Raw genomic sequence first — 22,500 nt, forward strand, 5'->3', positions numbered from 1 at the left:
TACAGGGCTTGGCCTTTTGTTTTCTATCCTAATTATTGAAATTGACTGCAGGTGCAGTGAGAACGCTGAGGATTGAACTATTCAGGGAAAGGATCGCACGCAGGAAAGAGCAAAGGTACGTATCTGTGTTTCATGCAGACAAAAGGCTACGTCCCTGGGTGGGCTTGAACCACCAACCTTTAGGTTAACAGCCGAACGCGCTAACCGATTGCGCCACAGAGACTATTGACTGTATACATTTCCTGAGACTCAATATATGTCTTGACATGTGTGCGCCTGCCTGGAGCTTGTATTATATAAGGCGTCTTTATGCCATACAGCATTTGTCATTTGCTTAGTGTCTTGTTACTGTTGTAATTTATGATGTGTAGACTACTGTCTAATGGTGTTAGAGCCAGTATTACTACCGGTCACAGTGCATGAGACTCATACATGACTTTTCTCTTTGCCTGCTTAGCGTAGCTCCCTGCTCCTCTGTTTGCGTGCTACCAGCCCGTGAGGCGTGTGTCTTGCCCATCCCATCTTCACTGTGTTATGTTGGACTTGTCTTCTCTGTGAGCAGAGTCTCCTTCCCAGAGCAGGTGCTTTCTCTGAACTCTTGGCTTGTAAGACTGCTGGGAAAGGCCCTCCCTAGCCCCTCAGTCAGATAGATACATTTACCTGCAGAGCTCAGCTTGGGAGAAAGAGATTAGGCAGAGAGCACATAGGGGAAGGCCCACAGAGCACACTTTATTTTACATAAAAGCTCGGGCTTGTGGGAGGACAGGGACATGAGGGTTCTCATGGAAAGAAATCCCAGGAGTATTGATGGCTAGGCCCTGAAACACAACAATCCCGGAATGGCCAGGCACAAGATGCCTCTGCAATAGACCTGACCCTAGGCTTCCGGAGTTCTTGATCTCCAGAGGCTCCAGTGATCTAAGCCCGACCAGGGCTGTGCCCGACCAGGGCGCGTTGGGATGGCGTTAGGGACGCGTAAAGGGGCGCAGGGCGCAGAACTCTGCCCGTTTCACCCCAGCATTTTGGGGAGGACACAGAATCTGGCAAAGCCAGTGGGAAGGATTTTCCAGGAGGAGAGTTCAGTGACATGATCTGAAACACAATAGTGCTGGTGATCTGGCGGGTGCATTCTGTGAGCCACTTCTGTCAGGAGCAGCCTGCCATCATGCCCTGATAACCACAACTCTAGTACCAAGCCAGTGACCTCAGCAAATGCAAAGACATTATTACTTATAGTCTCCTGCATCTGATTCTTGCCATCATCATGTGCAACGTTGGCGTTATCATGTCTGCTGCGCACACTTTGTTCATATGTGTACAATTTAAGTGTGTGAACCTGACCACTGTCTTGGACAGAGCTCTTGCTGTGAACACACCATGTGAAGCATTGGTGGTTCAGTGGTAGAATTCTCGCCCGCCACGCGGGAGGCCCGGGTTCGATTCCCGGCCAATGCAAGGTTGCTTTCTTTTGACTTTGTTTTCGAAATGATATATATGAACTCAGTGGGGAATAAAATGGTAAGCAGTGACCCCGACGTGATTTGAACACGCAACCTTCTGATCTGGAGTCAGACGCGCTACCGTTGCGCCACGAGGTCCTTACACTTGCAGCCTTCGATGCCAGATGAACAAATGCTGTGGGCCTTTTGACTTATTTTCCTCTGCTTATATGCCTACGGTTGTATTACAGGGCTTGGCCTTTTGTTTTCTATCCTAATTATTGAAATTGACTGCAGGTGCAGTGAGAACGCTGAGGATTGAACTATTCAGGGAAAGGATCGCACGCAGGAAAGAGCAAAGGTACGTATCTGTGTTTCATGCAGACAAAAGGCTACGTCCCTGGGTGGGCTTGAACCACCAACCTTTCGGTTAACAGCCGAACGCGCTAACCGATTGCGCCACAGAGACTATTGACTGTATACATTTCCTGAGACTCAATATATGTCTTGACATGTGTGCGCCTGCCTGGAGCTTGTATTATATAAGGCGTCTTTATGCCATACAGCATTTGTCATTTGCTTAGTGTCTTGTTACTGTTGTAATTTATGATGTGTAGACTACTGTCTAATGGTGTTAGAGCCAGTATTACTACCGGTCACAGTGCATGAGACTCATACATGACTTTTCTCTTTGCCTGCTTAGCGTAGCTCCCTGCTCCTCTGTTTGCGTGCTACCAGCCCGTGAGGCGTGTGTCTTGCCCATCCCATCTTCACTGTGTTATGTTGGACTTGTCTTCTCTGTGAGCAGAGTCTCCTTCCCAGAGCAGGTGCTTTCTCTGAACTCTTGGCTTGTAAGACTGCTGGGAAAGGCCCTCCCTAGCCCCTCAGTCAGATAGATACATTTACCTGCAGAGCTCAGCTTGGGAGAAAGAGATTAGGCAGAGAGCACATAGGGGAAGGCCCACAGAGCACACTTTATTTTACATAAAAGCTCGGGCTTGTGGGAGGACAGGGACATGAGGGTTCTCATGGAAAGAAATCCCAGGAGTATTGATGGCTAGGCCCTGAAACACAACAATCCCGGAATGGCCAGGCACAAGATGCCTCTGCAATAGGCCTGACCCTAGGCTTCCGGAGTTCTTGATCTCCAGAGGCTCCAGTGATCTAAGCCCGACCAGGGCTGTGCCCGACCAGGGCGCGTTGGGATGGCGTTAGGGACGCGTAAAGGGGCGCAGGGCGCAGAACTCTGCCCGTTTCACCCCAGCATTTTGGGGAGGACACAGAATCTGGCAAAGCCAGTGGGAAGGATTTTCCAGGAGGAGAGTTCAGTGACATGATCTCAAACACAATAGTGCTGGTGATCTGGCGGGTGCATTCTGTGAGCCACTTCTATCAGGAGCAGCCTGCCATCATGCCCTGATGACCACAACTCTAGTACCAAGCCAGTGACCTCAGCAAATGCAAAGACATTATTACTTATAGTCTCCTGCATCTGATTCTTGCCATCATCATGTGAAACGTTGGCGTTATCATGTCTGCTGCGCACACTTTGTTCATATGTGTACAATTTAAGTGTGTGAACCTGACCACTGTCTTGGACAGAGCTCTTGCTGTGAACACACCATGTTAAGCATTGGTGGTTCAGTGGTAGAATTCTCGCCTGCCACGCGGGAGGCCCGGGTTCGATTCCCGGCCAATGCAAGGTTGCTTTCTTTTGACTTTGTTTTCGAAATGATATATATGAACTCAGTGGGGAATAAAATGGTAAGCAGTGACCCCGACGTGATTTGAACACGCAACCTTCTGATCTGGAGTCAGACGCGCTACCGTTGCGCCACGAGGTCCTTACACTTGCAGCCTTCGATGCCAGATGAACAAATGCTGTGGGCCTTTTGACTTATTTTCCTCTGCTTATATGCCTACGGTTGTATTACAGGGCTTGGCCTTTTGTTTTCTATCCTAATTATTGAAATTGACTGCAGGTGCAGTGAGAACGCTGAGGATTGAACTATTCAGGGAAAGGATCGCACGCAGGAAAGAGCAAAGGTACGTATCTGTGTTTCATGCAGACAAAAGGCTACGTCCCTGGGTGGGCTTGAACCACCAACCTTTCGGTTAACAGCCGAACGCGCTAACCGATTGCGCCACAGAGACTATTGACTGTATACATTTCCTGAGACTCAATATATGTCTTGACATGTGTGCGCCTGCTTGGAGCTTGTATTATATAAGGCGTCTTTATGCCATACAGCATTTGTCATTTGCTTAGTGTCTTGTTACTGTTGTAATTTATGATGTTTAGACTACTGTCTAATGGTGTTAGAGCCAGTATTACTACCGGTCACAGTGCATGAGACTCATACATGACTTTTCTCTTTGCCTGCTTAGCGTAGCTCCCTGCTCCTCTGTTTGCGTGCTACCAGCCCGTGAGGCGTGTGTCTTGCCCATCCCATCTTCACTGTGTTATGTTGGACTTGTCTTCTCTGTGAGCAGAGTCTCCTTCCCAGAGCAGGTGCTTTCTCTGAACTCTTGGCTTGTAAGACTGCTGGGAAAGGCCCTCCCTAGCCCCTCAGTCAGATAGATACATTTACCTGCAGAGCTCAGCTTGGGAGAAAGAGATTAGGCAGAGAGCACATAGGGGAAGGCCCACAGAGCACACTTTATTTTACATAAAAGCTCGGGCTTGTGGGAGGACAGGGACATGAGGGTTCTCCTGGAAAGAAATCCCAGGAGTATTGATGGCTAGGCCCTGAAACACAACAATCCCGGAATGGCCAGGCACAAGATGCCTCTGCAAAAGGCCTGACCCTAGGCTTCCGGAGTTCTTGATCTCCAGAGGCTCCAGTGATCTAAGCCCGACCAGGGCGCGTTGAGATGGCATTAGGGACGCGTAAAGGGGCGCAGGGCGCAGAACTCTGCCCGTTTCACCCCAGCATTTTGGGGAGGACACAGAATCTGGCAAAGCCAGTGGGAAGGATTTTCCAGGAGGAGACTTCAGTGACATGATCTGAAACACAATAGTGCTGGTGATCTGGCGGGTGCATTCTGTGAGCCACTTCTGTCAGGAGCAGCCTGCCATCATGCCCTGATAACCACAACTCTAGTACCAAGCCAGTGACCTCAGCAAATGCAAAGACATTATTACTTATAGTCTCCTGCATCTGATTCTTGCCATCATCATGCGAAACGTTGGCGTTATCATGTCTGCTGCGCACACTTTGTTCATATGTGTACAATTTAAGTGTGTGAACCTGACCACTGTCTTGGACAGAGCTCTGCCTATGAACACACCATGTGAAGCATTGGTGGTTCAGTGGAAGAATTCTCGCCTGCCACGCGGGAGGCCTGGGTTCGATTCCCGGCCAATGCAATGTTGCTTTCTTTTGACTTTGTTTTCGAAATGATATATATGAACTCAGTGGGGAATAAAATGGTAAGCAGTGACCCCGACGTGATTTGAACACGCAGCCTTCTGATCTGGAGTCAGACGCGCTACCGTTGCGCCACGAGGTCCTTACACTTGCAGCCTTCGATGCCAGATGAACAAATGCTGTGGGCCTTTTGACTTATTTTCCTCTGCTTATATGCCTACGGTTGTATTACAGGGCTTGGCCTTTTGTTTTCTATCCTAATTATTGAAATTGACTGCAGGTGCAGTGATAACGCTGAGGATTGAACTATTCAGGGAAAGGATCGCACGCAGGAAAGAGCAAATCTGTGTTTCATGCAGACAAAAGGCAACGTCCCTGGGTGGGCTTGAACCACCAACCTTTCGGTTAACAGCCGAACGCGCTAACCGATTGCGCCACAGAGACTATTGACTGTATACATTTCCTGAGACTCAATATATGTCTTGACATGTGTGCGCCTGCTTGGAGCTTGTATTATATAAGGCGTCTTTATGCCATACAGCATTTGTCATTTGCTTAGTGTCTTGTTACTGTTGTAATTTATGATGTGTAGACTACTGTCTAATGGTGTTAGAGCCAGTATTACTACCGGTCACAGTGCATGAGACTCATACATGACTTTTCTCTTTGCCTGCTTAGCGTAGCTCCCTGCTCCTCTGTTTGCGTGCTACCAGCCCGTGAGGCGTGTGTCTTGCCCATCCCATCTTCACTGTGTTATGTTGGACTTGTCTTCTCTGTGAGCAGAGTCTCCTTCCCAGAGCAGGTGCTTTCTCTGAACTCTTGGCTTGTAAGACTGCTGGGAAAGGCCCTCCCTAGCCCCTCAGTCAGATAGATACATTTACCTGCAGAGCTCAGCTTGGGAGAAAGAGATTAGGCAGAGAGCACATAGGGGAAGGCCCACAGAGCACACTTTATTTTACATAAAAGCTTGGGCTTGTGGGAGGACAGGGACATGAGGGTTCTCATGGAAAGAAATCGCAGGAGTATTGATGGCTAGGCCCTGAAACACAACAATCCCGGAATGGCCAGGCACAAGATGCCTCTGCAATAGGCCTGACCCTAGGCTTCCGGAGTTCTTGATCTCCAGAGGCTCCAGTGATCTAAGCCCGATCAGGGCTGTGCCCGACCAGGGCGCGTTGGGATGGCGTTAGGGACGCGTAAAGGGGCGCAGGGCGCAGAACTCTGCCCGTTTCACCCCAGCATTTTGGGGAGGACACAGAATCTGGCAAAGCCAGTGGGAAGGATTTTCCAGGAGGAGAGTTCAGTGACATGATCTGAAACACAATAGTGCTGGTGATCTGGCGGGTGCATTCTGTGAGCCACTTCTGTCAGGAGCAGCCTGCCATCATGCCCTGATAACCACAACTCTAGTACCAAGCCAGTGACCTCAGCAAATGCAAAGACATTATTACTTATAGTCTCCTGCATCTGATTCTTGCCATCATCATGTGAAACGTTGGCGTTATCATGTCTGCTGCGCACACTTTGTTCATATGTGTACAATTTAAGTGTGTGAACCTGACCACTGTCTTGGACAGAGCTCTTGCTGTGAACACACCATGTGAAGCATTGGTGGTTCAGTGGTAGAATTCTCGCCTGCCACGCGGGAGGCCCGGGTTCGAATCCCGGCCAATGCAAGGTTGCTTTCTTTTGACTTTGTTTTCGAAATGATATATATGAACTCAGTGGGGAATAAAATGGTAAGCAGTGACCCCGACGTGATTTGAACACGCAACCTTCTGATCTGGAGTCAGACGCGCTACCGTTGCGCCACGAGGTCCTTACACTTGCAGCCTTCGATGCCAGATGAACAAATGCTGTGGGCCTTTTGACTTATTTTCCTCTGCTTATATGCCTACGGTTGTATTACAGGGCTTGGCCTTTTGTTTTCTATCCTAATTATTGAAATTGACTGCAGGTGCAGTGAGAACGCTGAGGATTGAACTATTCAGGGAAAGGATCGCACGCAGGAAAGAGCAAAGGTACGTATCTGTGTTTCATGCAGACAAAAGGCTACGTCCCTGGGTGGGCTTGAACCACCAACCTTTCGGTTAACAGCCGAACGCGCTAACCGATTGCGCCACAGAGACTATTGACTGTATACATTTCCTGAGACTCAATATATGTCTTGACATGTGTGCGCCTGCCTGGAGCTTGTATTATATAAGGCGTCTTTATGCCATACAGCATTTGTCATTTGCTTAGTGTCTTGTTACTGTTGTAATTTATGATGTGTAGACTACTGTCTAATGGTGTTAGAGCCAGTATTACTACCGGTCACAGTGCATGAGACTCATACATGACTTTTCTCTTTGCCTGCTTAGCGTAGCTCCCTGCTCCTCTGTTTGCGTGCTACCAGCCCATGAGGCGTGTGTCTTGCCCATCCCATCTTCACTGTGTTATGTTGGACTTGTCTTCTCTGTGAGCAGAGTCTCCTTCCCAGAGCAGGTGCTTTCTCTGAACTCTTGGCTTGTAAGACTGCTGGGAAAGGCCCTCCCTAGCCCCTCAGTCAGATAGATACATTTACCTGCAGAGCTCAGCTTGGGAGAAAGAGATTAGGCAGAGAGCACATAGGGGAAGGCCCACAGAGCACACTTTATTTTACATAAAAGCTCGGGCTTGTGGGAGGACAGGGACATGAGGGTTCTCATGGAAAGAAATCCCAGGAGTATTGATGGCTAGGCCCTGAAACACAACAATCCCGGAATGGCCAGGCACAAGATGCCTCTGCAATAGGCCTGACCCTAGGCTTCCGGAGTTCTTGATCTCCAGAGGCTCCAGTGATCTAAGCCCGACCAGGGCTGTGCCCGACCAGGGCGCGTTGGGATGGCGTTAGGGACGCGTAAAGGGGCGCAGGGCGCAGAACTCTGCCCGTTTCACCCCAGCATTTTGGGGAGGACACAGAATCTGGCAAAGCCAGTGGGAAGGATTTTCCAGGAGGAGAGTTCAGTGACATGATCTCAAACACAATAGTGCTGGTGATCTGGCGGGTGCATTCTGTGAGCCACTTCTGTCAGGAGCAGCCTGCCATCATGCCCTGATAACCACAACTCTAGTACCAAGCCAGTGACCTCAGCAAATGCAAAGACATTATTACTTATAGTCTCCTGCATCTGATTCTTGCCATCATCATGTGAAACGTTGGCGTTATCATGTCTGCTGCGCACACTTTGTTCATATGTGTACAATTTAAGTGTGTGAACCTGACCACTGTCTTGGACAGAGCTCTTGCTGTGAACACACCATGTGAAGCATTGGTGGTTCAGTGGTAGAATTCTCGCCCGCCACGCGGGAGGCCCGGGTTCGATTCCCGGCCAATGCAAGGTTGCTTTCTTTTGACTTTGTTTTCGAAATGATATATATGAACTCAGTGGGGAATAAAATGGTAAGCAGTGACCCCGACGTGATTTGAACACGCAACCTTCTGATCTGGAGTCAGACGCGCTACCGTTGCGCCACGAGGTCCTTACACTTGCAGCCTTCGATGCCAGATGAACAAATGCTGTGGGCCTTTTGACTTATTTTCCTCTGCTTATATGCCTACGGTTGTATTACAGGGCTTGGCCTTTTGTTTTCTATCCTAATTATTGAAATTGACTGCAGGTGCAGTGAGAACGCTGAGGATTGAACTATTCAGGGAAAGGATCGCACGCAGGAAAGAGCAAAGGTACGTATCTGTGTTTCATGCAGACAAAAGGCTACGTCCCTGGGTGGGCTTGAACCACCAACCTTTCGGTTAACAGCCGAACGCGCTAACCGATTGCGCCACAGAGACTATTGACTGTATACATTTCCTGAGACTCAATATATGTCTTGACATGTGTGCGCCTGCCTGGAGCTTGTATTATATAAGGCGTCTTTATGCCATACAGCATTTGTCATTTGCTTAGTGTCTTGTTACTGTTGTAATTTATGATGTGTAGACTACTGTCTAATGGTGTTAGAGCCAGTATTACTACCGGTCACAGTGCATGAGACTCATACATGACTTTTCTCTTTGCCTGCTTAGCGTAGCTCCCTGCTCCTCTGTTTGCGTGCTACCAGCCCGTGAGGCGCGTGTCTTGCCCATCCCATCTTCACTGTGTTATGTTGGACTTGTCTTCTCTGTGAGCAGAGTCTCCTTCCCAGAGCAGGTGCTTTCTCTGAACTCTTGGCTTGTAAGACTGCTGGGAAAGGCCCTCCCTAGCCCCTCAGTCAGATAGAAACATTTACCTGCAGAGCTCAGCTTGGGAGAAAGAGATTAGGCAGAGAGCACATAGGGGAAGGCCCACAGAGCACACTTTATTTTACATAAAAGCTCGGGCTTGTGGGAGGACAGGGACATGAGGGTTCTCCTGGAAAGAAATCCCAGGAGTATTGATGGCTAGGCCCTGAAACACAACAATCCCGGAATGGCCAGGCACAAGATGCCTCTGCAATAGGCCTGACCCTAGGCTTCCGGAGTTCTTGATCTCCAGAGGCTCCAGTGATCTAAGCCCGACCAGGGCGCGTTGGGATGGCATTAGGGACGCGTAAAGGGACGCAGGGCGCAGAACTCTGCCCGTTTCACCCCAGCATTTTGGGGAGGACACAGAATCTGGCAAAGCCAGTGGGAAGGATTTTCCAGGAGGAGAGTTCAGTGACATGATCTGAAACACAATAGTGCTGGTGATCTGGCGGGTGCATTCTGTGAGCCACTTCTGTCAGGAGCAGCCTGCCATCATGCCCTGATAACCACAACTCTAGTACCAAGCCAGTGACCTCAGCAAATGCAAAGACATTATTACTTATAGTCTCCTGCATCTGATTCTTGCCATCATCATGTGAAACGTTGGCGTTATCATGTCTGCTGCGCACACTTTGTTCATATGTGTACAATTTAAGTGTGTGAACCTGACCACTGTCTTGGACAGAGCTCTTGCTGTGAACACACTATGTGAAGCATTGGTGGTTCAGTGGTAGAATTCTCGCCTGCCACGCGGGAGGCCCGGGTTCGATTCCCGGCCAATGCAAGGTTGCTTTCTTTTGACTTTGTTTTCGAAATGATATATATGAACTCAGTGGGGAATAAAATGGTAAGCAGTGACCCCGACGTGATTTGAACACGCAACCTTCTGATCTGGAGTCAGACGCGCTACCGTTGCGCCACGAGGTCCTTACACTTGCAGCCTTCGATGCCAGATGAACAAATGCTGTGGGCCTTTTGACTTATTTTCCTCTGCTTATATGCCTAAGGTTGTATTACAGGGCTTGGCCTTTTGTTTTCTATCCTAATTATTGAAATTGACTGCAGGTGCAGTGAGAACGCTGAGGATTGAACTATTCAGGGAAAGGATCGCACGCAGGAAAGAGCAAAGGTACGTATCTGTGTTTCATGCAGACAAAAGGCTACGTCCCTGGGTGGGCTTGAACCACCAACCTTTCGGTTAACAGCCGAACGCGCTAACCGATTGCGCCACAGAGACTATTGACTGTATACATTTCCTGAGACTCAATATATGTCTTGACATGTGTGCGCCTGCCTGGAGCTTGTATTATATAAGGCGTCTTTATGCCATACAGCATTTGTCATTTGCTTAGTGTCTTGTTACTGTTGTAATTTATGATGTGTAGACTACTGTCTAATGGTGTTAGAGCCAGTATTACTACCGGTCACAGTGCATGAGACTCATACATGACTTTTCTCTTTGCCTGCTTAGCGTAGCTCCCTGCTCCTCTGTTTGCGTGCTACCAGCCCGTGAGGCGTGTGTCTTGCCCATCCCATCTTCACTGTGTTATGTTGGACTTGTCTTCTCTGTGAGCAGAGTCTCCTTCCCAGAGCAGGTGCTTTCTCTGAACTCTTGGCTTGTAAGACTGCTGGGAAAGGCCCTCCCTAGCCCCTCAGTCAGATAGATACATTTACCTGCAGAGCTCAGCTTGGGAGAAAGAGATTAGGCAGAGAGCACATAGGGGAAGGCCCACAGAGCACACTTTATTTTACATAAAAGCTCGGGCTTGTGGGAGGACAGGGACATGAGGGTTCTCATGGAAAGAAATCCCAGGAGTATTGATGGCTAGGCCCTGAAACACAACAATCCCGGAATGGCCAGGCACAAGATGCCTCTGCAATAGGCCTGACCCTAGGCTTCCGGAGTTCTTGATCTCCAGAGGCTCCAGTGATCTAAGCCCGATCAGGGCTTTGCCCGACCAGGGCGCGTTGGGATGGCGTTAGGGACGCGTAAAGGGGCGCAGGGCGCAGAACTCTGCCCGTTTCACCCCAGCATTTTGGGGAGGACACAGAATCTGGCAAAGCCAGTGGGAAGGATTTTCCAGGAGGAGAGTTCAGTGACATGATCTGAAACACAATAGTGCTGGTGATCTGGCGGGTGCATTCTGTGAGCCACTTCTGTCAGGAGCAGCCTGCCATCATGCCCTGATAACCACAACTCTAGTACCAAGCCAGTGACCTCAGCAAATGCAAAGACATTATTACTTATAGTCTCCTGCATCGGATTCTTGCCATCATCATGTGAAACGTTGGCGTTATCATGTCTGCTGCGCACACTTTGTTCATATGTGTACAATTTAAGTGTGTGAACCTGACCACTGTCTTGGACAGAGCTCTTGCTGTGAACACACCATGTGAAGCATTGGTGGTTCAGTGGTAGAATTCTCGCCTGCCACGCGGGAGGCCCGGGTTCGATTCCCGGCCAATGCAAGGTTGCTTTCTTTTGACTTTGTTTTCGAAATGATATATATGAACTCAGTGGGGAATAAAATGGTAAGCAGTGACCCCGACGTGATTTGAACACGCAACCTTCTGATCTGGAGTCAGACGCGCTACCGTTGCGCCACGAGGTCCTTACACTTGCAGCCTTCGATGCCAGATGAACAAATGCTGTGGGCCTTTTGACTTATTTTCCTCTGCTTATATGCCTACGGTTGTATTACAGAGCTTGGCCTTTTGTTTTCTATCCTAATTATTGAAATTGACTGCAGGTGCAGTGAGAACGCTGAGGATTGAACTATTCAGGGAAAGGATCGCACGCAGGAAAGAGCAAAGGTACGTATCTGTGTTTCATGCAGACAAAAGGCTACGTCCCTGGGTGGGCTTGAACCACCAACCTTTCGGTTAACAGCCGAACGCGCTAACCGATTGCGCCACAGAGACTATTGACTGTATACATTTCCTGAGACTCAATATATGTCTTGACATGTGTGCGCCTGCCTGGAGCTTGTATTATATAAGGCGTCTTTATGCCATACAGCATTTGTCATTTGCTTAGTGTCTTGTTACTGTTGTAATTTATGATGTGTAGACTACTGTCTAATGGTGTTAGAGCCAGTATTACTACCGGTCACAGTGCATGAGACTCATACATGACTTTTCTCTTTGCCTGCTTAGCGTAGCTCCCTGCTCCTCTGTTTGCGTGCTACCAGCCCGTGAGGCGTGTGTCTTGCCCATCCCATCTTCACTGTGTTATGTGGGACTTGTCTTCTCTGTGAGCAGAGTCTCCTTCCCAGAGCAGGTGCTTTCTCTGAACTCTTGGCTTGTAAGACTGCTGGGAAAGGCCCTCCCTAGACCCTCAGTCAGATCGATACATTTACCTGCAGAGCTCAGCTTGGGAGAAAGAGATTAGGCAGAGAGCACATAGGGGAAGGCCCACAGAGCACACTTTATTTTACATAAAAGCTCGGGCTTGTGGGAGGACAGGGACATGAGGGTTCTCATGGAAAGAAATCCCAGGAGTATTGATGGCTAGGCCCGGAAACACAACAATCCCGGAATGGCCAGGCACAAGATGCCTCTGCAATAGGCCTGACCCTCGGCTTCCGGAGTTCTTGATCTCCAGAGGCTCCAGTGATCTAAGCCCGACCAGGGCTGTGCCCGACCAGGGCGCGTTGGGATGGCGTTAGGGACGCGTAAAGGGGCGCAGGGCGCAGAACTCTGCCCGTTTCACCCCAGCATTTTGGGGAGGACACAGAATCTGGCAAAGCCAGTGGGAAGGATTTTCCAGGAGGAGAGTTCAGTGACATGATCTCAAACACAATAGTGCTGGTGATCTGGCGGGTGCATTCTGTGAGCCACTTCTGTCAGGAGCAGCCTGCCATCATGCCCTGATAACCACAACTCTAGTACCAAGCCAGTGACCTCAGCAAATGCAAAGACATTATTACTTATAGTCTCCTGCATCTGATTCTTGCCACCATCATGTGAAACGTTGGCGTTATCATGTCTGCTGCGCACACTTTGTTCATATGTGTACAATTTAAGTGTGTGAACCTGACCACTGTCTTGGACAGAGCTCTTGCTGTGAACACACCATGTGAAGCATTGGTGGTTCAGTGGTAGAATTCTCGCCCGCCACGCGGGAGGCCCGGGTTCGATTCCCGGCCAATGCAAGGTTGCTTTCTTTTGACTTTGTTTTCGAAATGATATATATGAACTCAGTGGGGAATAAAATGGTAAGCAGTGACCCCGACGTGATTTGAACACGGAACCTTCTGATCTGGAGTCAGACGCGCTACCGTTGCGCCACGAGGTCCTTACACTTGCAGCCTTCGATGCCAGATGAACAAATGCTGTGGGCCTTTTGACTTATTTTCCTCTGCTTATATGCCTACGGTTGTATTACAGGGCTTGGCCTTTTGTTTTCTATCCTAATTATTGAAATTGACTGCAGGTGCAGTGAGAACGCTGAGGATTGACCTATTCAGGGAAAGGATCGCACGCAGGAAAGAGCAAAGGTACGTATCTGTGTTTCATGCAGACAAAAGGCAACGTCCCTGGGTGGGCTTGAACCACCAACCTTTCGGTTAACAGCCGAACGCGCTAACCGATTGCGCCACAGAGACTATTGACTGTATACATTTCCTGAGACTCAATATATGTCTTGACATGTGTGCGCCTGCCTGGAGCTTGTATTATATAAGGCGTCTTTATGCCATACAGCATTTGTCATTTGCTTAGTGTCTTGTTACTGTTGTAATTTATGATGTGTAGACTACTGTCTAATGGTGTTAGAGCCAGCATTACTACCGGTCACAGTGCATGAGACTCATACATGACTTTTCTCTTTGCCTGCTTAGCGTAGCTCCCTGCTCCTCTGTTTGCGTGCTACCAGCCCGTGAGGCGTGTGTCTTGCCCATCCCATCTTCACTGTGTTATGTTGGACTTGTCTTCTCTGTGAGCAGAGTCTCCTTCCCAGAGCAGGTGCTTTCTCTGAACTCTTGGCTTGTAAGACTGCTGGGAAAGGCCCTCCCTAGCCCCTCAGTCAGATAGATACATTTACCTGCAGAGCTCAGCTTGGGAGAAAGAGATTAGGCAGAGAGCACATAGGGGAAGGCCCACAGAGCACACTTTATTTTACATAAAAGCTCGGGCTTGTGGGAGGACAGGGACATGAGGGTTCTCATGGAAAGAAATCCCAGGAGTATTGATGGCTAGGCCCTGAAACACAACAATCCCGGAATGGCCAGGCACAAGATGCCTCTGCAATAGGCCTGACCCTAGGCTTCCGGAGTTCTTGATCTCCAGAGGCTCCAGTGATCTAAGCCCGATCAGGGCTTTGCCCGACCAGGGCGCGTTGGGATGGCGTTAGGGACGCGTAAAGGGGCGCAGGGCGCAGAACTCTGCCCGTTTCACCCCAGCATTTTGGGGAGGACACAGAATCTGGCAAAGCCAGTGGGAAGGATTTTCCAGGAGGAGAGTTCAGTGACATGATCTGAAACACAATAGTGCTGGTGATCTGGCGGGTGCATTCTGTGAGCCACTTCTGTCAGGAGCAGCCTGCCATCATGCCCTGATAACCACAACTCTAGTACCAAGCCAGTGACCTCAGCAAATGCAAAGACATTATTACTTATAGTCTCCTGCATCGGATTCTTGCCATCATCATGTGAAACGTTGGCGTTATCATGTCTGCTGCGCACACTTTGTTCATATGTGTACAATTTAAGTGTGTGAACCTGACCACTGTCTTGGACAGAGCTCTTGCTGTGAACACACCATGTGAAGCATTGGTGGTTCAGTGGTAGAATTCTCGCCTGCCACGCGGGAGGCCCGGGTTCGATTCCCGGCCAATGCAAGGTTGCTTTCTTTTGACTTTGTTTTCGAAATGATATATATGAACTCAGTGGGGAATAAAATGGTAAGCAGTGACCCCGACGTGATTTGAACACGCAACCTTCTGATCTGGAGTCAGACGCGCTACCGTTGCGCCACGAGGTCCTTACACTTGCAGCCTTCGATGCCAGATGAACAAATGCTGTGGGCCTTTTGACTTATTTTCCTCTGCTTATATGCCTACGGTTGTATTACAGAGCTTGGCCTTTTGTTTTCTATCCTAATTATTGAAATTGACTGCAGGTGCAGTGAGAACGCTGAGGATTGAACTATTCAGGGAAAGGATCGCACGCAGGAAAGAGCAAAGGTACGTATCTGTGTTTCATGCAGACAAAAGGCTACGTCCCTGGGTGGGCTTGAACCACCAACCTTTCGGTTAACAGCCGAACGCGCTAACCGATTGCGCCACAGAGACTATTGACTGTATACATTTCCTGAGACTCAATATATGTCTTGACATGTGTGCGCCTGCCTGGAGCTTGTATTATATAAGGCGTCTTTATGCCATACAGCATTTGTCATTTGCTTAGTGTCTTGTTACTGTTGTAATTTATGATGTGTAGACTACTGTCTAATGGTGTTAGAGCCAGTATTACTACCGGTCACAGTGCATGAGACTCATACATGACTTTTCTCTTTGCCTGCTTAGCGTAGCTCCCTGCTCCTCTGTTTGCGTGCTACCAGCCCGTGAGGCGTGTGTCTTGCCCATCCCATCTTCACTGTGTTATGTGGGACTTGTCTTCTCTGTGAGCAGAGTCTCCTTCCCAGAGCAGGTGCTTTCTCTGAACTCTTGGCTTGTAAGACTGCTGGGAAAGGCCCTCCCTAGACCCTCAGTCAGATCGATACATTTACCTGCAGAGCTCAGCTTGGGAGAAAGAGATTAGGCAGAGAGCACATAGGGGAAGGCCCACAGAGCACACTTTATTTTACATAAAAGCTCGGGCTTGTGGGAGGACAGGGACATGAGGGTTCTCATGGAAAGAAATCCCAGGAGTATTGATGGCTAGGCCCGGAAACACAACAATCCCGGAATGGCCAGGCACAAGATGCCTCTGCAATAGGCCTGACCCTCGGCTTCCGGAGTTCTTGATCTCCAGAGGCTCCAGTGATCTAAGCCCGACCAGGGCTGTGCCCGACCAGGGCGCGTTGGGATGGCGTTAGGGACGCGTAAAGGGGCGCAGGGCGCAGAACTCTGCCCGTTTCACCCCAGCATTTTGGGGAGGACACAGAATCTGGCAAAGCCAGTGGGAAGGATTTTCCAGGAGGAGAGTTCAGTGACATGATCTCAAACACAATAGTGCTGGTGATCTGGCGGGTGCATTCTGTGAGCCACTTCTGTCAGGAGCAGCCTGCCATCATGCCCTGATAACCACAACTCTAGTACCAAGCCAGTGACCTCAGCAAATGCAAAGACATTATTACTTATAGTCTCCTGCATCTGATTCTTGCCACCATCATGTGAAACGTTGGCGTTATCATGTCTGCTGCGCACACTTTGTTCATATGTGTACAATTTAAGTGTGTGAACCTGACCACTGTCTTGGACAGAGCTCTTGCTGTGAACACACCATGTGAAGCATTGGTGGTTCAGTGGTAGAATTCTCGCCCGCCACGCGGGAGGCCCGGGTTCGATTCCCGGCCAATGCAAGGTTGCTTTCTTTTGACTTTGTTTTCGAAATGATATATATGAACTCAGTGGGGAATAAAATGGTAAGCAGTGACCCCGACGTGATTTGAACACGCAACCTTCTGATCTGGAGTCAGACGCGCTACCGTTGCGCCACGAGGTCCTTACACTTGCAGCCTTCGATGCCAGATGAACAAATGCTGTGGGCCTTTTGACTTATTTTCCTCTGCTTATATGCCTACGGTTGTATTACAGGGCTTGGCCTTTTGTTTTCTATCCTAATTATTGAAATTGACTGCAGGTGCAGTGAGAACGCTGAGGATTGACCTATTCAGGGAAAGGATCGCACGCAGGAAAGAGCAAAGGTACGTATCTGTGTTTCATGCAGACAAAAGGCAACGTCCCTGGGTGGGCTTGAACCACCAACCTTTCGGTTAACAGCCGAACGCGCTAACCGATTGCGCCACAGAGACTATTGACTGTATACATTTCCTGAGACTCAATATATGTCTTGACATGTGTGCGCCTGCCTGGAGCTTGTATTATATAAGGCGTCTTTATGCCATACAGCATTTGTCATTTGCTTAGTGTCTTGTTACTGTTGTAATTTATGATGTGTAGACTACTGTCTAATGGTGTTAGAGCCAGCATTACTACCGGTCACAGTGCATGAGACTCATACATGACTTTTCTCTTTGCCTGCTTAGCGTAGCTCCCTGCTCCTCTGTTTGCGTGCTACCAGCCCGTGAGGCGTGTGTCTTGCCCATCCCATCTTCACTGTGTTATGTTGGACTTGTCTTCTCTGTGAGCAGAGTCTCCTTCCCAGAGCAGGTGCTTTCTCTGAACTCTTGGCTTGTAAGACTGCTGGGAAAGGCCCTCCCTAGCCCCTCAGTCAGATAGATACATTTACCTGCAGAGCTCAGCTTGGGAGAAAGAGATTAGGCAGAGAGCACATAGGGGAAGGCCCACAGAGCACACTTTATTTTACATAAAAGCTCGGGCTTGTGGGAGGACAGGGACATGAGGGTTCTCATGGAAAGAAATCCCAGGAGTATTGATGGCTAGGCCCTGAAACACAACAATCCCGGAATGGCCAGGCACAAGATGCCTCTGCAATAGGCCTGACCCTAGGCTTCTGGAGTTCTTGATCTCCAGAGGCTCCAGTGATCTAAGTTCGACCAGGGCTGTGCCCGACCAGGGCGCGTTGGGATGGCGTTAGGGACGCGTAAAGGGGCGCAGGGCGCAGAACTCTGCCCGTTTCACCCCAGCATTTTGGGGAGGACACAGAATCTGGCAAAGCCAGTGGGAAGGATTTTCCAGGAGGAGAGTTCAGTGACATGATCTGAAACACAATAGTGCTGGTGATCTGGCGGGTGCATTCTGTGAGCCACTTCTGTCAGGAGCAGCCTGCCATCATGCCCTGATAACCACAACTCTAGTACCAAGCCAGTGACCTCAGCAAATGCAAAGACATTATTACTTATAGTCTCCTGCATCTGATTCTTGCCATCATCATGTGAAACGTTGGCGTTATCATGTCTGCTGCGCACACTTTGTTCATATGTGTACAATTTAAGTGTGTGAACCTGACCACTGTCTTGGACAGAGCTCTTGCTGTGAACACACCATGTGAAGCATTGGTGGTTCAGTGGTAGAATTCTCGCCTGCCACGAGGGAGGCCCGGGTTCGATTCCCGGCCAATGCAAGGTTGCTTTCTTTTGACTTTGTTTTCGAAATGATATATATGAACTCAGTGGGGAATAAAATGGTAAGCAGTGACCCCGACGTGATTTGAACACGCAACCTTCTGATCTGGAGTCAGACGCGCTACCGTTGCGCCACGAGGTCCTTACACTTGCAGCCTTTGATGCCAGATGAACAAATGCTGTGGGCCTTTTGACTTATTTTCCTCTGCTTATATGCCTACGGTTGTATTACAGGGCTTGGCCTTTTGTTTTCTATCCTAATTATTGAAATTGACTGCAGGTGCAGTGAGAACGCTGAGGATTGAACTATTCAGGGAAAGGATCGCACGCAGGAAAGAGCAAAGGTACGTATCTGTGTTTCATGCAGACAAAAGGCTACGTCCCTGGGTGGGCTTGAACCACCAACCTTTCGGTTAACAGCCGAACGCGCTAACCGATTGCGCCACAGAGACTATTGACTGTATACATTTCCTGAGACTCAATATATGTCTTGACATGTGTGCGCCTGCCTGGAGCTTGTATTATATAAGGCGTCTTTATGCCATACAGCATTTGTCATTTGCTTAGTGTCTTGTTACTGTTGTAATTTATGATGTGTAGACTACTGTCTAATGGTGTTAGAGCCAGTATTACTACCGGTCACAGTGCATGAGACTCATACATGACTTTTCTCTTTGCCTGCTTAGCGTAGCTCCCTGCTCCTCTGTTTGCGTGCTACCAGCCCGTGAGGCGTGTGTCTTGCCCATCCCATCTTCACTGTGTTATGTTGGACTTGTCTTCTCTGTGAGCAGAGTCTCCTTCCCAGAGCAGGTGCTTTCTCTGAACTCTTGGCTTGTAAGACTGCTGGGAAAGGCCCTCCCTAGCCCCTCAGTCAGATAGATACATTTACCTGCAGAGCTCAGCTTGGGAGAAAGAGATTAGGCAGAGAGCACATAGGGGAAGGCCCACAGAGCACACTTTATTTTACATAAAAGCTCGGGCTTGTGGGAGGACAGGGACATGAGGGTTCTCATGGAAAGAAATCCCAGGAGTATTGATGGCTAGGCCCTGAAACACAACAATCCCGGAATGGCCAGGCACAAGATGCCTCTGCAATAGGCCTGACCCTAGGCTTCCGGAGTTCTTGATTTCCAGAGGCTCCAGTGATCTAAGCCCGACCAGGGCTGTGCCCGACCAGGGCGCGTTGGGAGCGCGTTAGGGACGCGTAAAGGGGCGCAGGGCGCAGAACTCTGCCCGTTTCACCCCAGCATTTTGGGGAGGACACAGAATCTGGCAAAGCCAGTGGGAAGGATTTTCCAGGAGGAGAGTTCAGTGACATTATCTGAAACACAATAGTGCTGGTGATCTGGCGGGTGCATTCTGTGAGCCACTTCTGTCAGGAGCAGCCTGCCATCATGCCCTGATAACCACAACTCTAGTACCAAGCCAGTGACCTCAGCAAATGCAAAGACATTATTACTTATAGTCTCCTGCATCTGATTCTTGCCATCATCATGTGAAACGTTGGCGTTATCATGTCTGCTGCGCACACTTTGTTCATATGTGTACAATTTAAGTGTGTGAACCTGACCACTGTCTTGGACAGAGCTCTTGCTGTGAACACACCATGTGAAGCATTGGTGGTTCAGTGGTAGAATTCTCGCCTGCCACGCGGGAGGCCCGGGTTCGATTCCCGGCCAATGCAAGGTTGCTTTCTTTTGACTTTGTTTTCGAAATGATATATATGAACTCAGTGGGGAATAAAATGGTAAGCAGTGACCCCGACGTGATTTGAACACGCAACCTTCTGATCTGGAGTCAGACGCGCTACCGTTGCGCCACGAAGTCCTTACACTTGCAGCCTTCGATGCCAGATGAACAAATGCTGTGGGCCTTTTGACTTATTTTCCTCTGCTTATATGCCTACGGTTGTATTACAGGGCTTGGCCTTTTGTTTTCTATCCTAATTATTGAAATTGACTGCAGGTGCAGTGAGAACGCTGAGGATTGAACTATTCAGGGAAAGGATCGCACGCAGGAAAGAGCAAAGGTACGTATCTGTGTTTCATGCAGACAAAAGGCTACGTCCCTGGGTGGGCTTGAACCACCAACCTTTCGGTTAACAGCCGAACGCGCTAACCGATTGCGCCACAGAGACTATTGACTGTATACATTTCCTGAGACTCAATATATGTCTTGACATGTGTGCGCCTGCCTGGAGCTTGTATTATATAAGGCGTCTTTATGCCATACAGCATTTGTCATTTGCTTAGTGTCTTGTTACTGTTGTAATTTATGATGTGTAGACTACTGTCTAATGGTGTTAGAGCCAGTATTACTACCGGTCACAGTGCATGAGACTCATACATGACTTTTCTCTTTGCCTGCTTAGCGTAGCTCCCTGCTCCTCTGTTTGCGTGCTACCAGCCCGTGAGGCGTGTGTCTTGCCCATCCCATCTTCACTGTGTTATGTTGGACTTGTCTTCTCTGTGAGCAGAGTCTCCTTCCCAGAGCAGGTGCTTTCTCTGAACTCTTGGCTTGTAAGACTGCTGGGAAAGGCCCTCCCTAGCCCCTCAGTCAGATAGATACATTTACCTGCAGAGCTCAGCTTGGGAGAAAGAGATTAGGCAGAGAGCACATAGGGGAAGGCCCACAGAGCACACTTTATTTTACATAAAAGCTCGGGCTTGTGGGAGGACAGGGACATGAGGGTTCTCATGGAAAGAAATCCCAGGAGTATTGATGGCTAGGCCCTGAAACACAACAATCCCGGAATGGCCAGGCACAAGATGCCTCTGCAATAGGCCTGACCCTAGGCTTCTGGAGTTCTTGATCTCCAGAGGCTCCAGTGATCTAAGTTCGACCAGGGCTGTGCCCGACCAGGGCGCGTTGGGATGGCGTTAGGGACGCGTAAAGGGGCGCAGGGCGCAGAACTCTGCCCGTTTCACCCCAGCATTTTGGGGAAGACACAGAATCTGGCAAAGCCAGTGGGAAGGATTTTCCAGGAGGAGAGTTCAGTGACATGATCTGAAACACAATAGTGCTGGTGATCTGGCGGGTGCATTCTGTGAGCCACTTCTGTCAGGAGCAGCCTGCCATCATGCCCTGATAACCACAACTCTAGTACCAAGCCAGTGACCTCAGCAAATGCAAAGACATTATTACTTATAGTCTCCTGCATCTGATTCTTGCCATCATCATGTGAAACGTTGGCGTTATCATGTCTGCTGCGCACACTTTGTTCATATGTGTACAATTTAAGTGTGTGAACCTGACCACTGTCTTGGACAGAGCTCTTGCTGTGAACACACCATGTGAAGCATTGGTGGTTCAGTGGTAGAATTCTCGCCTGCCACGAGGGAGGCCCGGGTTCGATTCCCGGCCAATGCAAGGTTGCTTTCTTTTGACTTTGTTTTCGAAATGATATATATGAACTCAGTGGGGAATAAAATGGTAAGCAGTGACCCCGACGTGATTTGAACACGCAACCTTCTGATCTGGAGTCAGACGCGCTACCGTTGCGCCACGAGGTCCTTACACTTGCAGCCTTTGATGCCAGATGAACAAATGCTGTGGGCCTTTTGACTTATTTTCCTCTGCTTATATGCCTACGGTTGTATTACAGGGCTTGGCCTTTTGTTTTCTATCCTAATTATTGAAATTGACTGCAGGTGCAGTGAGAACGCTGAGGATTGAACTATTCAGGGAAAGGATCGCACGCAGGAAAGAGCAAAGGTACGTATCTGTGTTTCATGCAGACAAAAGGCTACGTCCCTGGGTGGGCTTGAACCACCAACCTTTCGGTTAACAGCCGAACGCGCTAACCGATTGCGCCACAGAGACTATTGACTGTATACATTTCCTGAGACTCAATATATGTCTTGACATGTGTGCGCCTGCCTGGAGCTTGTATTATATAAGGCGTCTTTATGCCATACAGCATTTGTCATTTGCTTAGTGTCTTGTTACTGTTGTAATTTATGATGTGTAGACTACTGTCTAATGGTGTTAGAGCCAGTATTACTACCGGTCACAGTGCATGAGACTCATACATGACTTTTCTCTTTGCCTGCTTAGCGTAGCTCCCTGCTCCTCTGTTTGCGTGCTACCAGCCCGTGAGGCGTGTGTCTTGCCCATCCCATCTTCACTGTGTTATGTGGGACTTGTCTTCTCTGTGAGCAGAGTCTCCTTCCCAGAGCAGGTGCTTTCTCTGAACTCTTGGCTTGTAAGACTGCTGGGAAAGGCCCTCCCTAGC

The 22,500-nt window shown here is 49.1% G+C and overlaps 40 non-coding genes across 40 annotated transcripts; 13 read left to right on the plus strand and 27 right to left on the minus strand.

Moving 5' to 3' along the window:
• Window positions 1-149: 149 nt before the first annotated feature.
• TRNAN-GUU (transfer RNA asparagine (anticodon GUU)) lies at window positions 150-223 on the minus strand. The gene has a single exon. It is a non-coding gene; the product is annotated as a tRNA-Asn (tRNA).
• Window positions 224-1,384: 1,161 nt separating this feature from the next.
• On the plus strand, window positions 1,385-1,455 carry TRNAG-GCC (transfer RNA glycine (anticodon GCC)). Its single transcript has one exon. It is a non-coding gene; the product is annotated as a tRNA-Gly (tRNA).
• A 71-nt stretch (window positions 1,456-1,526) lies between these two features.
• On the minus strand, window positions 1,527-1,598 carry TRNAW-CCA (transfer RNA tryptophan (anticodon CCA)). Its single transcript has one exon. It is a non-coding gene; the product is annotated as a tRNA-Trp (tRNA).
• Window positions 1,599-1,834: 236 nt separating this feature from the next.
• TRNAN-GUU (transfer RNA asparagine (anticodon GUU)) lies at window positions 1,835-1,908 on the minus strand. The gene has a single exon. It is a non-coding gene; the product is annotated as a tRNA-Asn (tRNA).
• Window positions 1,909-3,069: 1,161 nt separating this feature from the next.
• Window positions 3,070-3,140, plus strand: TRNAG-GCC (transfer RNA glycine (anticodon GCC)). Its single transcript has one exon. It is a non-coding gene; the product is annotated as a tRNA-Gly (tRNA).
• Window positions 3,141-3,211: 71 nt separating this feature from the next.
• On the minus strand, window positions 3,212-3,283 carry TRNAW-CCA (transfer RNA tryptophan (anticodon CCA)). Its single transcript has one exon. It is a non-coding gene; the product is annotated as a tRNA-Trp (tRNA).
• A 236-nt stretch (window positions 3,284-3,519) lies between these two features.
• Window positions 3,520-3,593, minus strand: TRNAN-GUU (transfer RNA asparagine (anticodon GUU)). Its single transcript has one exon. It is a non-coding gene; the product is annotated as a tRNA-Asn (tRNA).
• Window positions 3,594-4,738: 1,145 nt separating this feature from the next.
• On the plus strand, window positions 4,739-4,809 carry TRNAG-GCC (transfer RNA glycine (anticodon GCC)). Its single transcript has one exon. It is a non-coding gene; the product is annotated as a tRNA-Gly (tRNA).
• A 71-nt stretch (window positions 4,810-4,880) lies between these two features.
• TRNAW-CCA (transfer RNA tryptophan (anticodon CCA)) lies at window positions 4,881-4,952 on the minus strand. The gene has a single exon. It is a non-coding gene; the product is annotated as a tRNA-Trp (tRNA).
• A 228-nt stretch (window positions 4,953-5,180) lies between these two features.
• Window positions 5,181-5,254, minus strand: TRNAN-GUU (transfer RNA asparagine (anticodon GUU)). The gene has a single exon. It is a non-coding gene; the product is annotated as a tRNA-Asn (tRNA).
• A 1,161-nt stretch (window positions 5,255-6,415) lies between these two features.
• On the plus strand, window positions 6,416-6,486 carry TRNAG-GCC (transfer RNA glycine (anticodon GCC)). Its single transcript has one exon. It is a non-coding gene; the product is annotated as a tRNA-Gly (tRNA).
• Window positions 6,487-6,557: 71 nt separating this feature from the next.
• TRNAW-CCA (transfer RNA tryptophan (anticodon CCA)) lies at window positions 6,558-6,629 on the minus strand. The gene has a single exon. It is a non-coding gene; the product is annotated as a tRNA-Trp (tRNA).
• Window positions 6,630-6,865: 236 nt separating this feature from the next.
• TRNAN-GUU (transfer RNA asparagine (anticodon GUU)) lies at window positions 6,866-6,939 on the minus strand. The gene has a single exon. It is a non-coding gene; the product is annotated as a tRNA-Asn (tRNA).
• Window positions 6,940-8,100: 1,161 nt separating this feature from the next.
• On the plus strand, window positions 8,101-8,171 carry TRNAG-GCC (transfer RNA glycine (anticodon GCC)). Its single transcript has one exon. It is a non-coding gene; the product is annotated as a tRNA-Gly (tRNA).
• Window positions 8,172-8,242: 71 nt separating this feature from the next.
• Window positions 8,243-8,314, minus strand: TRNAW-CCA (transfer RNA tryptophan (anticodon CCA)). Its single transcript has one exon. It is a non-coding gene; the product is annotated as a tRNA-Trp (tRNA).
• Window positions 8,315-8,550: 236 nt separating this feature from the next.
• On the minus strand, window positions 8,551-8,624 carry TRNAN-GUU (transfer RNA asparagine (anticodon GUU)). The gene has a single exon. It is a non-coding gene; the product is annotated as a tRNA-Asn (tRNA).
• A 1,145-nt stretch (window positions 8,625-9,769) lies between these two features.
• Window positions 9,770-9,840, plus strand: TRNAG-GCC (transfer RNA glycine (anticodon GCC)). Its single transcript has one exon. It is a non-coding gene; the product is annotated as a tRNA-Gly (tRNA).
• Window positions 9,841-9,911: 71 nt separating this feature from the next.
• TRNAW-CCA (transfer RNA tryptophan (anticodon CCA)) lies at window positions 9,912-9,983 on the minus strand. The gene has a single exon. It is a non-coding gene; the product is annotated as a tRNA-Trp (tRNA).
• A 236-nt stretch (window positions 9,984-10,219) lies between these two features.
• On the minus strand, window positions 10,220-10,293 carry TRNAN-GUU (transfer RNA asparagine (anticodon GUU)). The gene has a single exon. It is a non-coding gene; the product is annotated as a tRNA-Asn (tRNA).
• Window positions 10,294-11,454: 1,161 nt separating this feature from the next.
• TRNAG-GCC (transfer RNA glycine (anticodon GCC)) lies at window positions 11,455-11,525 on the plus strand. Its single transcript has one exon. It is a non-coding gene; the product is annotated as a tRNA-Gly (tRNA).
• A 71-nt stretch (window positions 11,526-11,596) lies between these two features.
• On the minus strand, window positions 11,597-11,668 carry TRNAW-CCA (transfer RNA tryptophan (anticodon CCA)). The gene has a single exon. It is a non-coding gene; the product is annotated as a tRNA-Trp (tRNA).
• Window positions 11,669-11,904: 236 nt separating this feature from the next.
• Window positions 11,905-11,978, minus strand: TRNAN-GUU (transfer RNA asparagine (anticodon GUU)). The gene has a single exon. It is a non-coding gene; the product is annotated as a tRNA-Asn (tRNA).
• A 1,161-nt stretch (window positions 11,979-13,139) lies between these two features.
• Window positions 13,140-13,210, plus strand: TRNAG-GCC (transfer RNA glycine (anticodon GCC)). The gene has a single exon. It is a non-coding gene; the product is annotated as a tRNA-Gly (tRNA).
• A 71-nt stretch (window positions 13,211-13,281) lies between these two features.
• On the minus strand, window positions 13,282-13,353 carry TRNAW-CCA (transfer RNA tryptophan (anticodon CCA)). The gene has a single exon. It is a non-coding gene; the product is annotated as a tRNA-Trp (tRNA).
• Window positions 13,354-13,589: 236 nt separating this feature from the next.
• TRNAN-GUU (transfer RNA asparagine (anticodon GUU)) lies at window positions 13,590-13,663 on the minus strand. Its single transcript has one exon. It is a non-coding gene; the product is annotated as a tRNA-Asn (tRNA).
• Window positions 13,664-14,824: 1,161 nt separating this feature from the next.
• Window positions 14,825-14,895, plus strand: TRNAG-GCC (transfer RNA glycine (anticodon GCC)). The gene has a single exon. It is a non-coding gene; the product is annotated as a tRNA-Gly (tRNA).
• A 71-nt stretch (window positions 14,896-14,966) lies between these two features.
• On the minus strand, window positions 14,967-15,038 carry TRNAW-CCA (transfer RNA tryptophan (anticodon CCA)). Its single transcript has one exon. It is a non-coding gene; the product is annotated as a tRNA-Trp (tRNA).
• A 236-nt stretch (window positions 15,039-15,274) lies between these two features.
• On the minus strand, window positions 15,275-15,348 carry TRNAN-GUU (transfer RNA asparagine (anticodon GUU)). The gene has a single exon. It is a non-coding gene; the product is annotated as a tRNA-Asn (tRNA).
• Window positions 15,349-16,509: 1,161 nt separating this feature from the next.
• TRNAG-GCC (transfer RNA glycine (anticodon GCC)) lies at window positions 16,510-16,580 on the plus strand. Its single transcript has one exon. It is a non-coding gene; the product is annotated as a tRNA-Gly (tRNA).
• Window positions 16,581-16,651: 71 nt separating this feature from the next.
• TRNAW-CCA (transfer RNA tryptophan (anticodon CCA)) lies at window positions 16,652-16,723 on the minus strand. Its single transcript has one exon. It is a non-coding gene; the product is annotated as a tRNA-Trp (tRNA).
• A 236-nt stretch (window positions 16,724-16,959) lies between these two features.
• On the minus strand, window positions 16,960-17,033 carry TRNAN-GUU (transfer RNA asparagine (anticodon GUU)). The gene has a single exon. It is a non-coding gene; the product is annotated as a tRNA-Asn (tRNA).
• A 1,161-nt stretch (window positions 17,034-18,194) lies between these two features.
• On the plus strand, window positions 18,195-18,265 carry TRNAG-GCC (transfer RNA glycine (anticodon GCC)). Its single transcript has one exon. It is a non-coding gene; the product is annotated as a tRNA-Gly (tRNA).
• Window positions 18,266-18,336: 71 nt separating this feature from the next.
• Window positions 18,337-18,408, minus strand: TRNAW-CCA (transfer RNA tryptophan (anticodon CCA)). Its single transcript has one exon. It is a non-coding gene; the product is annotated as a tRNA-Trp (tRNA).
• Window positions 18,409-18,644: 236 nt separating this feature from the next.
• TRNAN-GUU (transfer RNA asparagine (anticodon GUU)) lies at window positions 18,645-18,718 on the minus strand. Its single transcript has one exon. It is a non-coding gene; the product is annotated as a tRNA-Asn (tRNA).
• Window positions 18,719-19,879: 1,161 nt separating this feature from the next.
• Window positions 19,880-19,950, plus strand: TRNAG-GCC (transfer RNA glycine (anticodon GCC)). Its single transcript has one exon. It is a non-coding gene; the product is annotated as a tRNA-Gly (tRNA).
• Window positions 19,951-20,021: 71 nt separating this feature from the next.
• Window positions 20,022-20,093, minus strand: TRNAW-CCA (transfer RNA tryptophan (anticodon CCA)). The gene has a single exon. It is a non-coding gene; the product is annotated as a tRNA-Trp (tRNA).
• A 236-nt stretch (window positions 20,094-20,329) lies between these two features.
• TRNAN-GUU (transfer RNA asparagine (anticodon GUU)) lies at window positions 20,330-20,403 on the minus strand. Its single transcript has one exon. It is a non-coding gene; the product is annotated as a tRNA-Asn (tRNA).
• A 1,161-nt stretch (window positions 20,404-21,564) lies between these two features.
• TRNAG-GCC (transfer RNA glycine (anticodon GCC)) lies at window positions 21,565-21,635 on the plus strand. Its single transcript has one exon. It is a non-coding gene; the product is annotated as a tRNA-Gly (tRNA).
• A 71-nt stretch (window positions 21,636-21,706) lies between these two features.
• Window positions 21,707-21,778, minus strand: TRNAW-CCA (transfer RNA tryptophan (anticodon CCA)). Its single transcript has one exon. It is a non-coding gene; the product is annotated as a tRNA-Trp (tRNA).
• A 236-nt stretch (window positions 21,779-22,014) lies between these two features.
• On the minus strand, window positions 22,015-22,088 carry TRNAN-GUU (transfer RNA asparagine (anticodon GUU)). The gene has a single exon. It is a non-coding gene; the product is annotated as a tRNA-Asn (tRNA).
• Between the last annotated feature and the right edge of the window lie 412 nt (window positions 22,089-22,500).

The sequence above is a fragment of the Lissotriton vulgaris genome, chromosome 1_1, assembly GCF_964263255.1.
Source record: "Lissotriton vulgaris chromosome 1_1, aLisVul1.2, whole genome shotgun sequence".
NCBI lineage: Eukaryota > Metazoa > Chordata > Amphibia > Caudata > Salamandridae > Lissotriton > Lissotriton vulgaris.